Here is a 13,207-nt window from a genome sequence, read left to right as displayed (position 1 = left end):
CTACACAATGGTGAACTTACCAAAGATGGGACCGTGTCTACTTTATCCTCTGCTGAATCCTTGGCACCTAGCACAGTGTCTGGCACACCGTAGGTGCTAAATAAGCCCTCATAGAGCAGGAGGACCAGGTTGGAGCCCCCCTCAAGTGCAAACCACTTACTTCACAGCTCCTATTGCCTCTCCAGACTGAGAAGAGGGGCCAGCATGGGAGAAGATGCCAGCTTGAGAGGGAGAAGGGCGTGAATCTGTGAGTCAGGAAGAGGTTGCCCTACAGGAATGATGACTCGAAGAGCTTTGTAAGAGCTGGTAAAAGCATTAGAAACTTCCACGTCATTGTCCTCTCGTTTAAACCCCGTTTCCCCATAATGAGAAGTACAATACTGAAAAGAGTAAGGGACCATGGCTTGTTTTCAGGGAAAGAAGGAAGGCAATGCTGAAGAGATGCTATTCCACTGCGCGCAGGCTTAGAGAAGCACGAGCCCGAGGTGAGGCAAAAGCTTTAACGATTAGAGCTCAAGTTCTTGCCCGGGGGAAGCAAGGAAGGTCACAGGACAAACTGCTCTGTCTATCAGGCAGCAAATAATGCAGGTGAGGAGAAGACTCAGACATGGCAAATTCAAGAACACGTCATTCCTGGGATTAAACTCTTCCAAAGGCTTCCAGTTCACTCTAAGTCCAAGTTCTTACAGCTGCCTTCTGGCCTCAACACCCTCACCTATTCTCTTTTCCTCCTCACTCATCCTGCTCAACCTCACTGGCTTCCTTGCTCCTTAAACACCCCAGGCACCTCCCCACCTCAGGGCCTTTGTACTTGCTGTTCCTTCTGCCTGGAAAGAATGCTCTTCCCACCTGGCTTGGTTCTTTACCTCTTTCAGATTTGGGGTTAAATGTCACCTTCTCAGGGAAGCCAAACTTGACCACACTGTTTAAAATTTCATCCCCCTTCCCCTCCCCAGTACTTCTGCCTACTTTAAGAGAGTTTGGAGAAAGTCCATGGTCTTGGGCTAGGACTCTCCATTTCCTATGCTCAGATCCAGGGACTCCAACTGGAAAATCATCGCTGGGGGTGGCCCAGATTGAATTTTCCTTGGTTCAGACCTTATTATCTCTTAGAATCCAACCCCTGCCATTTCCCCACTGCTCAGAGCTAAGCCATCACTCACCACAGAGTAAAAAAGCAGAAAAGAGCAATTATTATGCTGTGCAGCAGACCTTTGACTCCGATTAACATCATTGCCTCTTGATTTGATCTTTTTATTTTTCTCTAAACACTTAGAGCATTTTGATTGCAAGCCAGATTCATCTTTGGTGAAAAGTACTATTTTGAAAAACCAGGACTTACTTGATAGTACATGTTTTAAGACACTTTAAGCTGATAAACAGCTAATTGGTTCTGCTGTCCTGTGATTTGCAAAGGGTCAAAATGATTTGTTGTAAATATGCATCTGTATTAACTGCTCAATGCCAAAATCAATTTCCCCAGGTGACAGTAGAATTTTGTAATAGATGAGGTGATGGAAGTCACCTCAACAGTTACCCGTGAATTTTTGAATCACTTTAATTTAGCAGGTAGGTATTATTGTATGCCAAGGCAGCTATGCATGATGCTGAATAGCATATGCTGTGGAATACAGAGTGGTGGAAATTCCATTTCCTAAACATGCAGGTATCCAAATATGTACAGAATCCGAAGCACAAAGAACAGAAACAGTGCCTGCCAGATCTGTGCACAATATATCCCACACAACATGTATTTTCTTTTTTCCTTCCCCAAGTTTGCACCCAGGGTATTGAGGGAATTTTTAAATGAGACTGTTAAACTACTCTGGATCATTTCTGAGGGGGAAAAAATGGAAAATAAGTGATGGACACACAATGTTGAGATCCTCAAGTCATACTTGGTCAAAATACAGGCTGCTGAATTACCATCCATTGTGGCAGGGATTATAGGATATATTATTTAAAAAGTAGTTTGTAAGCACTTAATGGCAGAACAATGATGGTTAGGGATTAGCATGGATTCACTAAGAGAAGCTCAAGGTAATTAAATTACCTACTCACAAGCAATAAATTCAACGTATATTTATTAAGAATCGACTATGTGCCAGGCTCTTGTTCTAGATTAGTGGTTCAGGGAAATGTGGTGGATAAAGAGTATTTGGATGGCAAAACATATGTGATAATAGTTCTTACAACATGCAGGTTAAAATGTGGATAGATGGTGTTAAGTCATGCTGCCCCAAGCTCATCTCAGCTGCCCATTTCTAGCCTACTCAGGCCCAAGGTCACTAAGAACCAGACCTGGTGGTACACTCGTCTATTCCATGTCTCGTGTGGGTTCGGTGCTCTTCCAAGATGTTTTTGGCCTTGGCTGCTGCATGAGAATCAGGCTGCAGAGCCCTAAGTATGAGAATTATCCAACCCAGAAAACTTGACTCCTGCCTGACACAGAGTATAAAGCTCAAAGAAGTCAAATGAATGATGTGCCCAAGTCTAGTCCTCAGGAAGTGGGACAGCCACGAACATAATGGCACCCTCAAGTTTGCAAACACCCCAAATCCAATGTAGGAGATGCAAGAATCTCCAGTAGTCTGCTCACCTGCGTCTAGTTAGACTCTGGAAAAGAAACACTGTTCTTCCAAATGATTGGTGTTGCCTTTTATTTTTTATTTACATTTGATCCAGAGGTGGTGTTTCTTCACAACCTACTGCTATAATGTCTAACTCTTGCTAGCTTTACCATATCTTTTCTTTGACCTTGCTTTCTGGATGTGGAATAAAAATTGACAAAGGCTGGGTTAATTATTTTTCACAATAGTTCCAGTCGTTGAATGGTTCAGAGCCAGTGACTGACATCAAACTCTCCTGGATATAGGAGTGGGCAGGTTGGAAAAACCCAGCCCACCAGCCCTGGGCAGTGCAGTGTGTGGTGATTAAGGTGAAGCTTCTGGTTCAAGTCCAGCCCTGCCACCACCTTGCAGGTGATCTTTAATTCTCTAAGCCTCAGTCTCCTTATTGGTGGAACAGCCCTGCTCCTGTACACTGGGCTATTATGAGAATCAGTTGCATCTGTTTATACTAGTGTTTATCCAAGCAAGTAGAGTACAGTAATGAAAGGCAGCATAGGGTAGGGTTGGAAACCCAGCTCTGCCTCTTACTAACCACATGCCCTCTGGGTGCCCATTCCTTCATTTGTAAACTGGGGGTAATAATAATGTCTACCTTATGAATAAGGCACAAGGATTAAATGACGTTTGTCAAGTGCTCACGTAGAACAGCGCTTGGCATAGAGTATGTGTCTATTGAATAAATGCTCAGGAGTTAGCCCAGAAATGAACGTGCAATCTGCCCCAGTAATTGTAGCATGGCACACAGAAGGTGTTCATTAAGTGTCAGCTAATTATTATTTTACTATTTCCTTGGCACCTCTTTCTAGGGTTCTCATGACCCAATCTCTCTTTCTGCAGCTTCCTTAGAAGCAACCCCCAGGGTCCATATTATCATCTCACCTGCGTACCGATCCCAGGAGGAAGGGCAGATCTACCCTGGAAGCAGGCCCTCTTGTGCAAACCCAGGAAGTAGCCCACAGATGATGTAAGGAACTTGCTTGTGAGGAACTGTCTTAAGCCAGAGAGCTTCTAGTGCCAGACATTTCTGTTCATCTGCATTATTTTAGAGCAAGCCTCAGTAGACCATCAAAATGGTATTTAAATCCTGAATTCTTTCTCCTCCTTCATCTCTGTTTTTGTTTCTAGTTTTCTTTTTTTTTTTTTTTGTTTTTTTTTTTTTTTTTTTTTTTTTTTTTTTTTTTCAGTTTTCACAGGTTCCTCTGTTCCTTGCCCCATAGTGTTAATGTTACTTAGGGTTCTGTCGGTTTCCCTCTTTGTGGTCACTGGGGTTTCTGTGGCACTTCTTGTGTACTTCCATGTCTTCAATTACCATCTATGCTTGGATCATCCTAAGTGTCAACCCAGGTTTCATCTCTGTCCTAAACTCTGTATTAGTGATTCTTAACGCTTATGGAGGATAAGACTCTTTCTATAAAAGTGCCCATTCGCATCATATTTTTCATGAAGTTTCATAATCATATGAACCTCATCTGTGGAACTATATGGGTGAGTACCTCTGAATAGAGTCCCAATACCAGCCGCCTGTTGTGGACCTCAATTTCTTCACCCTCACCCACCCCGTAACCATGTCTGATAGAGTTTACCTTCAGTCTGTCTCTAGGGTCTTTTTTTTTTTTCATTGCCATCAGAACATAGGTTACCAAAGCTTTCTTCTCTTGCCTACCCCAACAGATATTGTTCCCTGTGTACCTGGCCAGGGGCTGCCTTCCCTAGAGACCATCAGAGGGGAAGATCTCATTGACTTTCTTTCAACCTCTCCATGGCTCAGAAAGAGGACAAGGACTGTCTGGGCAAAGAACTAAGTGAGAGTTCTTCAGGAAAGAAAAGAGAACCCAACAGAATACCTGATCTGAAGAGTCTATGATAAAGGCAAAAGGTGTAAGAAAAAAAGAAAGCAATTCAACATTCTTGGGAAAACAAAGGGTACTTCTAGAAATAAAATGTTATTATTGATTCCTGCTATGAGATATAGCAGGGATTGGCTAACTTTACTTTTTCTGTAAAGGGCCAGACAGTAAATATTTTAGGCTTTGGAGATCAAGTAGCAAAATCAAGGATACTGTGTAGATATTAATACAACAGTAGAGAAAACAAATTTCCATAATTTTTAAATTGAAAACATTCAGAATTATAGATGCTGAAATTTGAATTTCTTATCATTTTTATGTGTCATGAAATATTTTGAGATGTTATTTAATTTTTTCTACCATTTGAAAATGTTCAATATATTCTCAGCTTGTGGGCTGCACAAAAATAGGCAATGGGCCAAATCTGGCCAATGGACTGTAGTTTGCCAAACCCTGAGATGTAATTACGTATCACAGTACACATACATCATTAAATTTTCAACTTTTAGAATTTTAGAGACAAAGCATGATGACATGTATCCGTTTATTGACAAGTCTCCACTAAGTGGTATATAAACAGGCACTTGTTTTATTTTGGCTTTCAACTGTGTTATGTCCAATCCCTCATTTTCTTAATGATATTTTGGGCCGATTTCATAACTTTACAGTCACTTTTGGCTGTTGAAACTTCCAATTGCATATCTGATTGCAAAGCTGCATCCCTACTCCTCCCTCTTTTATTTTATTTTTCTCACTGTATTTACTTATTTATTACTCCTCCCTCTTTTAGATGGGAATACCTTTAATATGTTGTGGCAGAGAACAAGAAGGAAAAAAAAGGCCAAAAGTGCCACTTCGCTTAGCTGGGTGAGCTTGCAGACCATTATTGTTCATTGCTACTGTTCCTGCAGCTGACACTAATGGTCTGGTTCTCTGCACACAGGAGTCTGTATGTTGACTTTCCGCCGGAGGCACATGCATTTGTTATTGGAGGGCCCCGTGGGGTCTTCCCCCTGCAACTCCCTTCCTGATGTGAGGCGCCCGAGTCTGGTCAGTCTTTTCCATCCCACCTTAGCTCCCATCACTGGCAACCCACAGCCCCATGCTGCTGGGTCTGCAGCTGGTCCACACAGTACCCCGTGAACATTTTTACAGGCTCTTCTCCGTTTGGATGGACTCAGTTCTGGACCAACATGCATGGTTTGGGAAGCGGAGCATGAGCTGATTCTCAGCCCCTGCTTGACCCCTAGGCCAGGTAGTTCTGTGCAAGACAACACCTTCGTGGGCTTCCCTGGTGGCACAGTGGTTGGGAGTCCGCCTGCCGATGCAGGGGACGCGGGTTCGTGCCCCGATCCGGGAAGATCCCACATGCCGGAGCGGCTGGGCCCGTGAGCCATGGCCGCTGAGCCTGCGCGTCCGGAGCCTGCGCTCCGCAACGGGAGAGGCCACAGCGGTGAGAGGCCCATGTACTGCAAAACAAAACAAAACAAAACAAAAGAAATGCAGGTGCAGATAGAGTTTGGGGCTTCTGAACCATTCCTTCTGCCTTTCCAAGAACGATCAGATCCTTGGTGGTAGGGAGGGGGTGTAGGTAGAGTATCCACTTGCTCAGGACAAAAAAAAAAAAAAAAAAAAAAGACAACACCTTCATGAACATCATGTAGCCCTGTCTAGGGTCTTCTTGCCTAACAGGCTGCTCTCTTGGGTGGGATACGGACAAAATGGCTCAAGCTCTCAAGTATCCACCGTAGATCCACTCAACTCAGAGACCTCTCCATTCTAAACAGGCGGACCTGCTGCCATTCCCTCTCTCAGCTCTGGTCTTGCCTCCCAGCTTCCCTGCTAAAATATGCACATGAGCAGATGAGCAGTTGTGCTGCCTAAGCTAATATCCAATCCAGGAATGAGATGCCAGTCTCTCTTTTTTCAGCCACCCTCAATCTTTATGAATGATTCTTCTTGGAGCCACAGGTAAACTCACTGAGGAACTAAAAGTATTGGAAGAAAGGGTAGTGGCATAAGAAAGTGAACTTATCATTTGTCTTAGCAAATGGATCTTGTCTAAAATGCATGAATCAAGGACTACTGGTCAACATATTATTTAGAGGTATGAAGGAATGAAGGAACCACAAGACACAACTAAGAACTAAGGCAGAAACAGATGAAAGTGCTTGCTACTTTTGCTTCCTCGTTATATAGGTAAGGAAACTCATGCTCAGAGGTTTAGCAATTTCCAAAGTCTTGTGGATTGTAAATGGCAGATTCAGGTAAGAACCCAGTTCCACCTGACCTCAGAGCCCCTCCTACTACCTGATCTTCTTTGTGGCCACACATAAATTGTTAAAGGCCCATTTGCTCCTACATAGAAAAAGTAGACTCTGGCAGGGTCATGGGATGAAGGAAAAGGAAAACAACCTTGTAGGCTTTTTTTAACCTTAGAAACATTGGTTTTCATTGCGGATACTTCCACATGTCGGAGTATAATGTTCAAATCGTTAACAACATAATTCTCCTAAAATACACAGTGAGCTTATGTCAAGTTTTATTCATCGGTGAGGGAACCAGCAGAATGACAAAGCTGGCTCAAAGGAAGATGTTATGTACTTTTTTTTCAAGGAAAAAAATCTGAGCGTCTTTCCTGGTTGAGTCAGTGGTTAAGAATCCGCCTGCCAATGCAGGGGACACAGGTTCGAGCCCTGGTCCGGGAAGATCCTACATGCCGCGGAGCAACTAAGCCCATGCGCCACAACTAATGAGCCTGCGCTCTAAAGGAAGATGTTATGTACTTTTTTTTCAAGGAAAAAAATCTGAGCGTCTTTCCTGGTTGAGTCAGTGGTTAAGACCCCCCCTGCCAATGCAGGGGACACAGGTTCGAGCCCTGGTCCGGGAAGATCCTACATGCCGCGGAGCAACTAAGCCCATGCGCCACAACTAATGAGCCTGCGCTCTAGAGCCTTCAAGCCACAACTGCTGAGCCCGCGTGCCACAACTACTGAAGCCCACGCTCCTAGAGCCCGTGCTCCGCAACAAGAGAAGCCTGAGAAGCCTGCGCACCGCAACGAAGAGTAGCCCCCACTCGCCACAGCTAGAGAAAGCCCACGCAACAAAGGCCTAACGTAGCCAAAAATAAATAAAATTAAATCCTAAAAAAATAAATCTGAAATAATATCGTTACATTATATATAAAACTGATTAATGTACTAGAGGGTGAGCAATAGTCCACAACATTTGAGGTTATCTCCTCTAATGAACAGAAATCATTTGTACCTCTACTGAACTAAAAAATATGTGTGCATCTTCCCAAGTTTTCGACAACTAAATATCTAACTATACAACTGGGCCTGAATCTATAATAAAAGCTAAGTCAAACAGAGGTACATTCCCTTGGAGAATTAGATGACCACTTAAGTAAGCTTGTTAGATACTGCTCTATGGCATTAAACACTAAAAGGACACACTCATCTTTTTGCCTGATTTCTTGTTTTATTTTTTTCTTGATGTGTGCTGGTTACCCACACCAATCATCCATGCTAATAGCTTACATTAGTCACCCAACCTTAGATTGCCCGTCATTTGCCTTTATTCCAATCCAGAGATAACATCTCAAATAATTAAGAAAAAAAAAAAGTATTTTCAAGCTATCTACTTTCTAAGATGGGTAGAATCCTAAGGTCAGAAGGCTGGGTTTGAGGTAGAAAAAAGAGGAGTGCTTTCCATCAAGGATGACGCAACTAAGAGTAAGATTCAAAACTATTTAACCACAAGTAGGACACAAGACGAGCCAATTAGAATGGATGCTTCCATAGGGCTGGAACATGATCGTGATGGCCCTGCTGGGCCAGGTTTTAACCTCTTACTTGGTGGATCTAGTGGATGTTTGAGAGGTTCCATGAAGGGCTTAGGGCTAGTGGTGGGGGTTTGGTGAGGGACTTGGACCCGTTGTTGTTTATCAACAGGGAGGGAAGTATTTCAACATTTTAACAAACTGTATGGCTATACAAACACGTTCTGGCCGAATATTAGTCATGCTCACACCTCAACCTCTGCCACCTTCCCCATCCTGACTTGCCCCCAAACACAGTCATGGTCAGTCTCCCCCATCCTGTCTTAAGACTTCAGCCCATTTCTCTCTTCTATCTGTCTCATGGGCTTTAGGGTCAAGGTAGAAGAGTGGAGAGAAAGGAATAAGGAGGAGGTCAGGAGTAGGGAAGAGAGTAAGAGTGTTCTAATGCATTCTGCGCCCACGTCCAAGGGAAGGTGCAGCATTAAATCTAGGACAGGGGGAGCAGAAGTGACTACTTGGTACTGTTTCTAAGCTCTAGGGATATAGTAGTGCCCCGAACAGACAAGGATCCCTGTACTTATGGAGTTTATATTCTGCTGGGGGCAGATAGGAGATGTGAAAATTATGAGTTAATATATGTGAAAGCACCTAGCATGGGCTTGGCACATAGAAAGTACTTATGTCTTTCTCCCAGCCTTGTCCTCAACTGCGCCTTTGAAGCTTCCCTGAAGGCTTCTGAACACATAAATAAAGCTGGAACCCCATCTGGCTGAAAAAGTCAACCATCTGGAGATTTGGAAATATGGGGGAATTTCTAATGACTGGCTAATTTTTTTTTCAGTTTTTCAGCCAGATGTTTGATGTCGTCCAGGCCCATCTGTAGCAGAAATAGCAGTTTATTGAACCTCTTTTTCATAATTTTAAGTTCCCTGTCCTAAAATCCTAAGTGGGCTTTCTTTTCTTAGTAGGCAATTTTTTAATAAATTGAATAAGTGATTATTGACTAATAAAGAGCAACTCAGGAATCAAAAATGAAAATGTCAGAAATTTGGATTTAAAGGGGCTTTTAGATAATTTCCAGGGCTCAAAATGCAGCCCATGGGTCAAATAAGCCGTAAAGTGAGTTTGGCTTGGCTGGCACTGCATGTTTAAAAAGTTAAACGAGTTGCCCACATTTTAAAAATCAGGAGATTTAACATCTAGCTTTTTAAAATTTGGAATATTGGGCCAAGTTTGGTATACATTTCCCCAGAGTAAAGATCGACTCAAGCTACATAGTAATTGTTTCCAATGTGCCACAGTCCGCACCACTCTGTGTTGCCCACACACTGAGACCAAGTTTCAGTTACCTTATATCTTCTCAAACACACTCTTACTCCTTCCCTCACCCCAATATAACTGAGGTAAGAGGACTGCGAAATGTTTGTTTCACACTTTACATTACCTGCCAAGTCCACAGGGACCTTTGGATTTGTTACTTCCTAATCTTATCTGAAGCTCTCATTTTAGAACTGGGTAAACTGAGGTCCAAAGGAGGAGATAACGTACACAATTCACATAACTATCAGTGACAGAAATGTGATTAGCACCCAGGGTTCCTTGCTACTAGGCCAGTGGTCTTTCCATGATCTAAACACATCACTTTGATTATAACTAGGACTTCAAGAGGTTTCTTAATGAGAGAATCACATATTGAACATGTTCTCATTCAAATTCACACACCACCATTGAAAGCACGCAGCAGGTAGGGGCACTGCTTTGTGAATGCCTTGTGTGCTTTCCAGCTAATGAGTCAGGCATTCATTCTGGCTTCTCATTGTGGGTGTCTCTACATAGGTCGATTGTTTTTTCATTCAAAGAGTGTCCTTTGCTGCCTCTGAGTTTTTGCCTGTCCGGTGGTTCCTGCCTCCCTGCAGAGGCTGCACGGGCATGCTGAGTGTTCTGGGATCTGGGGCTTCTGAATGGAAAAACCCATGTGTCAGGGTATTCTCACAAGCTAATATTTGTACCAGTAGCAACCTATCCACTAGAGCATGAATTAATGCTCCCTAGCAAGTGCTCAGTGAAGCAACATGTCTTAGGGGAAGTGGTGTCTGCTGAGTTTAGGTATATGACCTTGGGCAAGTTATATAACTTCCCCTGGCCTCAGTTTTCTCATCTGTAAAATGAGGCTATTACTTTTATCTGCATCATTGAACGCCTTTGAAGATGAAAGTTATTTTTTCAAAATTCTTAGCACAATCCAAGTGCTAAATATAAATGACTTTCTGGTGAGTTATAGAAATGAAAACTGGAAATATCTCTTCTCTCACTTGAGAGACGTGATCCTTCCTAATACACACGGTCATTCCCAGACCCATTGTAAATACTCGGCATGTGTTGGCTTTAATATTGTAATTGCTTGGAGGAGTTTTAGAAAATTAAGATTCCAAGTGATCCACCACAGACCCATGGAGGCAAAGAACCTAGTTGTGGGGGCCTGATAATCTTTTTTTTTAAATCTCCCCATATGATTCTGTTGACTAGTTAAGACTGGAAACAACTGATGTAGTTTTCTTATACTTGAATATCTTTGGTGGTAGACAACTCATAACTTCTGAAAGCTCCCCATGCCATATTAGATAGTTACTTATATTGAGGTAAACCTGTTTTCTTCTAGCTCCTACTTCTAACCCCTTGAGGCCACGTAGAACATTTTGAATCTTTTTTCCATATGACAGCCCTTCAGATATTTGCAGACAGCTGTCTTGTCCCTCTGGAGCATTCTCTTCTTTTGTATGAAATAGCCACATTTTCTCATGACCCTTAAAAAAGTATGGATGCCCGCCCCCCCCCCGCCCCAGTTATCCTTTAACACTTAAAGGACCAGAAAAATGAGGATGCTAAGGCTTTGGGAGACAGGACATACTGAGCAGGAGATGGCTGTACACCTTCATTCCAGCAGAGGATGGATGCTGCCTATTGCATGTGTCTTCCCATGCAGAAAGCAGAGGTTCCTGCAAATTCCTTGAACACTTGATATGTTCATTACATGAAGGAAAATCTTGGCTTCAGATTTCAGCCAGGCCTATCTAGGTGTTGAGTATATGGGTGTACACATAACTAAAATTTTATTGTGATTCGTTAAAGTTTACGCATCTTACTGTATTAATACTTCGAAATGTAAAAAAAAAAAAAAAAAAAAATAGCTGGGCCAAATTGCATGGAGACTGCAGGAAATTTTCTCAGAAGAATTCACCTGACCAAGAACATATGTTAGATTAATCTAATTTCTTCTTGATTCAAATTCTCACTTCTCCCACTAAGCCCACAGAATACCTGGGTGGGGTTCCAATTCCTTGTACAAACTGTGGGTGTAGGAGATGATGTTGGAGAAAAGAGAAACCATCAGTTGAGAAATTCTGAGCAAGGATTCAGGAATTTCAGGCCCTAAGAGGGGAGGTCAAAATTGGTGATTAGTTTTGAATTCCCAGGTTTAGGTCAAGGGGGCAGAAGAATTGGAAATAACTGACACTTGGTCTACGTATGTGCCATTTCTGGATTGGGAGGCACCTCAGATTTTTTATGCCAACCCTGGAACCACGTAAGCATCAAAACATCCACCAAATCTCAACTTTATAAAAGGTGACTCAATTCTTTATTGTTAACATAGGAAAGGGAATTATGATATTTCCTTAAGGTAAATGACTTCACCATATCTGAGCACAAATAATCACAGATATTAGGTTTTTGTCAATGTTTAGGAAAGAATTTCCATCAGTACCTTGTATACAATAAGAGCTTTGCATAGTGCTAATTCATGACCACCTATTCCAAGTTAATTATTTACCAGACTAATATATTGAGGGTTGGATGGGTAAATGTCTTAGCCAAGGTCACACAGATAGTTTGCAGCATTACCCAGGTCTTCAGACATCAAATACAGTAATCCTTGTTGCATTTAAAGTAGTCCTTTCCTACCTGGGCTTCCCACCAGTTGCAAATTTGTGATGGAAAGAGAATCAACTCTAGTAGTGCTACAGTCAGGAGAGCAGTTGTTCAGAGTGTCAGAACATGGGAGGAAGGCCAGGCAATGATGCAACATTACACTAGCAAGTGATGTAATAGCATGATTTCCTAAGCAATTTACATGAATGCAACTTCTCAAGAAGCCCTGGCGAATGCCAGCCAGTAGGAAGGCAGGCACGGGGAACCAATGGCAGGCAGGGGAGGAAAGCACATAGGAAGCACAGGTTTCTTTGCTCATCACTATGACAAGCTTCACAGATTCCTCAGAAGCCTGAGAAAACTCCCTTCTGCCCCTCTAATCCAGTGCCTTCCCTCAGGCACATAGGCTCTAAAAGATTCGGTTTCCTTCTCTATTTTTCTGTTTGCTCCTACTAACATCCAGGCATTGCCCAAGGATGCTGAGAGTGACTCCTGGTGTACTGGAAGCAAGTTTAGTAGTGAGACAGGCTGCCTAAGAGTTTGACATTCTAAAACTGGTCTGTCCTCTTCATTATAATTTAGAATGAACCCTCAAGTTTTTGAATGAGAAGTGGTATGCTGTGATTCTTGGAGAATCAATCTTATGCAAATGTCATAGAAATATATTTGTTGGGTTTGCAGATGCTTTAGGAAAGAAGACAGGTGGACACCAAATACCAAGACTTCAGTTTTGTTTTTTGATCCCAAATGGAGATGTATTAATAAGTTTTCTTAAAATGTGTGTGTGGGGTGTGTGTGTGTGTGTGTGTGTGTGTGTGTGTGTGTGTGTGTGTTTAGAGGTTCATATATGTTAGTCTGGAACTTGTTGGCAATGGAAGTTCATGAAAATATCTAGTTAGACCAAACTCAGAAGAAACTGATAAGACTATGTTGAGAAATAAGGAAATAGCGCAGAGTGTGCCAGGCTAAGTCAGAATCTCTCTCTCTCTCTCTCTCTCTCTCTCTCTCTCTCTCTCTCT

General features: G+C 42.5%; 1 protein-coding gene across 1 annotated transcript in view; it reads right to left on the bottom strand.

The window, feature by feature from the left end:
* The window catches only part of CACNG3 (calcium voltage-gated channel auxiliary subunit gamma 3), an 85,299-nt gene that overhangs the window by 71,028 nt on the left and 1,064 nt on the right, over positions 1-13,207 (bottom strand). The gene's annotated exons all lie outside the window — the stretch shown is intronic.

Source organism: Lipotes vexillifer, unplaced genomic scaffold (assembly GCF_000442215.2).
Source record: "Lipotes vexillifer unplaced genomic scaffold, Lipotes_vexillifer_v1.1 scaffold811, whole genome shotgun sequence".
Lineage (NCBI taxonomy): Eukaryota > Metazoa > Chordata > Mammalia > Artiodactyla > Lipotidae > Lipotes > Lipotes vexillifer.
This window is presented reverse-complemented; position numbering and strand designations above follow the sequence as displayed.